The 4,329-nt window shown below is 38.6% G+C and overlaps 1 long non-coding RNA gene across 1 annotated transcript in view; it reads right to left on the reverse strand.

The window, feature by feature from the left end:
• Positions 1–2,062: 2,062 nt before the first annotated feature.
• Positions 2,063–4,329, reverse strand: part of LOC135213688 (uncharacterized) — a 488,275-nt gene continuing 486,008 nt past the window's right edge. The window contains exon 3 of the long non-coding RNA XR_010314183.1: positions 2,063–2,158. This is a non-coding gene — a long non-coding RNA (uncharacterized LOC135213688). The remainder of the gene's footprint in view (positions 2,159–4,329) is intronic.

The following is a 4,329-nucleotide window of genomic DNA, read 5'->3' on the forward strand; positions in this document are numbered from 1 at the left end:
CATTGACTTGGAATTTAAGCTTCCAAAGTAGATAGTATCCATTCGAAAGAAGTAACAGAAGGTAGTGGGAAATACAGAGAGAAATAAGCTGCAGCCAAAACCGATCAATAAATCAACAAATTAATTATATTGGAGTATTAATGCAATGCAACTTCGCTTAAACTTGCAGTTCCATTGAGCGGTGAGTGTTAGAGACAACTGGCTTGAAAAGCAAAGACCACCAGACTGATTTCATAAGGGACAGAGAAAACAAGCAGTTATGGATAGAATATAGAATTTAGACCAAAGGCCAACCGCTGGGATCTATGAGGTCATTCAGCGCTGAAACTGACAGTAAAAAAGGGTTGAAAGGTGTAACAGGAGGAAAACCTCAAAGCAGTTGCACTGAGTCAATTGTTAGGAGAGGGTGGAAAGTAAGATGAAAGAAAGAGAATATGAAAGGAAGTACAGTAACAGGAATGAAAGGGGTTGCATTTGGGGGCTTAAGGGACGCTGCAAAGAACCTTTAGTAATGCATGCAGTACATCGCATCAGGTGCACTGATGGCAATAACACCCCTTACGGGAACCAGCAGTTTATGTAAATGTAGGCTGCTCAACGAAATGATTATTGGAGCACATATAGTACTGAAGACGATACACTGAACCACGATCTAACGTAAATCGACATCTTAATGTTCCTACAATTCGGGGAACAGCAAGTAGCTGGAGGCAAATCGAGTATCACCGAGTCAATATAGTAATGGTCAATATAGTAATGGTCATTCTCTCATAATCCAATACGTTATGGACACTGGTCACCAATATCATACACACACACATGTATCAAGTATATTAACGGAGTGTTCGTATATTGTGGGCGTAAGCATACATGTGCAACCATTTTGGCAACTGTTAAATTATGCCTATGCGGAAAGGATTGTCGATGCAAAGGTTAACAAGTGGACTAGCTGTTAAAAGTCAGCTATAAACAATAGCAGGTATCTGTTACCAGTGGAAGTTCCTCGCTAGACGAGTCGGTAGCGTACTCGCTTACCGATCTGGTGGTAGCCAGAGTTCTCTCCCAGCTGCTGCAGCCAGCGAGGAATCAAGAGGAATTTATTTCTGATGATTAGAACTTCATCTCTCGATGTAATGTAGTTCGGATCCCACAATAAGCTCCCGTTGCTAAGTAACGAATTGGTTCCAAGCCACGTAAATAAAAATCTAATCCTTCGTACCAGCCCTAGGAGAGCTGTTAATCGTCTCAGTGGTCTGGTTAGACCAAGATATATTTAATTGCTACCATTGGACTTATGGAAGGATTATAACAATGATATGAAAAAAGACCCTAATGTTTGAAAAAGATGACTTAAAAGTTTCCTGTTTGCACAATAAAGGAGGGTTGTGTCAGTGGATGATGGAAAACAATGTAAATTACTACAGCTGAGACGAGCAATTAAATCTCGATATCTTATTCCATTCCAAAATTTGGATTCCGAAGTTACCAAAGAAAGAGCTCCCAAAGTATTAGAAATTCCTGAAGTGAAGATGATGTTGAGTTTATAGGTGTGGTGAATGTGACCGAGACATGAGTCCATACATATTTAAAAATTCAAAAAGTGAAAATTGAGAAAAAAAATTTCTGTGCTGTTGAACAAGCGCTTATTATATATATATATATATATATATATATATATATATATATATATATATATATTATATATATATATATATATATATATATATATATATTATCATTCTCAAATAAATCCATAAACATCCATATCCTAAAATCCCTGTATCTTTTAACTCAACGCAAAACAACTTTTTTCAGACCTTTTTAGGCTCTTCCACAGGACCTTTATTAACCGCCCCCCCCCCCCCCCCCCCCCCCCCCCCCCCCCAACACACACAAGAAATTTGTAGGTTTACTCCCAAAGAGTAAGAGAAAAGAGTCATAAGTTCCTGACAAAAGTATATACCGTCAGCACAGTCAAGGATGAGCTGTTTCAGTATTGGGTAAATAACTAATAATAATAATAATAAAAAAAAAGTAAAAAAAAAAATTTCGGTCGGAACTTACCATGTGAACAACGCAAGGAGCAAGGCAGGTTGTCAAATCTCTCTCTGATCAACAGTAATTCCAATGTTCTCTTATGTCTTGTGGTGAAACTTACCTGGAAAAAGATACAAAAAAGCACAATTAATATACTGCAATAATACTGCTAACGTTTGTGCAAGCAATATAGCTAAGCGTATTAATATATCCACAGAACAGCATCATGAAGCTTGGAAATCATATGTATAACCATTGGCAGAATGAATATAGATAATTTTTTCATAAAAAAAACCTTAAAACTTGAAATATTAGCGGGTATAACATTGGAAAGCGATGAGATGTGGGGTAGAGAAATGATCTTCGAACAGACAAATATAGAGAGAGAGAGAGAGAGAGAGAGAGAGAGAGAGAGAGAGAGAGAGAGAGAGAGAGAGACTAGCTCTCCCCTCCCTCTCCCGGGACGTGGCTCTCCTATCGATTTCTTTGCATACAGCCAGCACCCCCCCATCCCCCCCGGCCCCAACCCTATTAATGAAACCCCAAAGAAGTCTTCTTATTGGGATCTGGAAACCAAGCCGCTCAACACCAACGCTGATATCTGACTTCTCCCAAAGTGATCATGACGGAGGGAGATCCAAACAAATCCCCACAAGGATATTATATTTGAAACCACACACACACACACACACGCACACACACACCGGAAACGTACAGGACGAATACGTATCGGACGGTTGAGGGCGCTCTTAAGTGCACAGGGATTCATATAACTCTTGGAGGTTCGTACGGACGAGTTATCAACGCCACTACAGAACCAAACCAACATCATCAGGCACACAGGCAGAGAGAGAGAGAGAGAGAGAGAGAGAGAGAGAGAGAGAGAGAGAGAGAGAGAGAGAGAGAGAGAAATTTCTGAAACAATCTGAATTTTGAATACCAGCGTGTATCTGCATGGAACACAAAAACAAATGATATAACATGGCGAGAGTACACTGTACAAAGTGTACGGGGAAAAAATCCTCGTCGAAAATACAATAAAAAAAAAGGTAAGAAAAAAAGTCAAGAAACATAAAGGAAAACTGATAACGCATCAGTACTAAATCCATCAAAGTACGTCAGATAAACGATTGACAACTGTGCGAAAATATGTACAAGTATCAATCTACATTTGCACCAGAAAAGTACGTAAATAAGCGATAACTCTTGGGAAAATCATACATTAAAAATATACCATTGAAAATGTACAATTAACGATAAAAATGTTATGTACGAAGTAGATGGAAAATAAAAGCTTAGAAAAAAGTAATTTACACAACAAAAATAATTTGAAAACGTATAAGAGTAGTAATTTACACAACAAAAATAATTTGAAAACGTATAATGGGTAAGGAAGACGAAACTTTCTAAGCGAAAAACCAGCGATAACTTCAGAACAACAAGCAACCCGGTTTAAAATACCATGGCCAAAAAAAAAAAAAAAAAAAAAAAAAAAAAAAAAAAAAAAAATCCCGAAGGGAAAGATATGCATGCTAATTGGCAAAAAGTATAGCAACTGGAAATGAGGAAAACACAGGGACGAGCATTAGATTTCTTTTTTTTAATCTAAATCCTGCCACTGAAGACAAAGGATGTGAACTACAGTGAGCTGTGTGAGCAAACGAGAAAATCATTCTAAGAAAAATTCTACAAAAATAAAATGGTACATGCGGGATGAAAAAAAAAAATAAATAAACAAACAGCACCACATAAAAAAAAAAACTTTGAATCGGTTATACTCTAAAGTCATAAATTGGGTTACGTACGAGAACCGGATAACAGAAAACAAAGTAAAATGCCCTACGAAAGGAAATAAAAATTCAGTTCTGTACTGTATAAAAATCATCCTCAACACAGGCTACGGATGAAGGACAGCAAGTATCCCCCCCTCCCTCCATCCTCCCCATGAGAGGGGGGGTACGCTGCCCCAACCGGGGCCCATTCACAAGATTGCTTCTTCTATTTTCAAACTCTGAAGAGAAGACGGGGGACGGTGAGAGAGAGAGAGAGAGAGAGAGAGAGATGAGGTCCGAGAGAAGGGTGAAGAGGAAGAAGGTGGGTAAGAAAAATGAAGGAGGAGGTGGAGGAGAGAGAAAGAAAAAAGCGAGGCATGGCCGGCAAGAAATAAGAAAGGCAAAGAATGAAGGATTATTGGGGTTGGGTGACACACAAAAGGAGATGAAAACGGAAGAACTACAAAACAGAGAGAGAGAGAGAGAGAGAGAGAGAGTAGCACCGAGACTTGGCTGAAAA

This window comes from Macrobrachium nipponense, chromosome 43 (genome assembly GCF_015104395.2).
Source record: "Macrobrachium nipponense isolate FS-2020 chromosome 43, ASM1510439v2, whole genome shotgun sequence".
Classification (NCBI taxonomy): Eukaryota; Metazoa; Arthropoda; class Malacostraca; order Decapoda; family Palaemonidae; genus Macrobrachium; species Macrobrachium nipponense.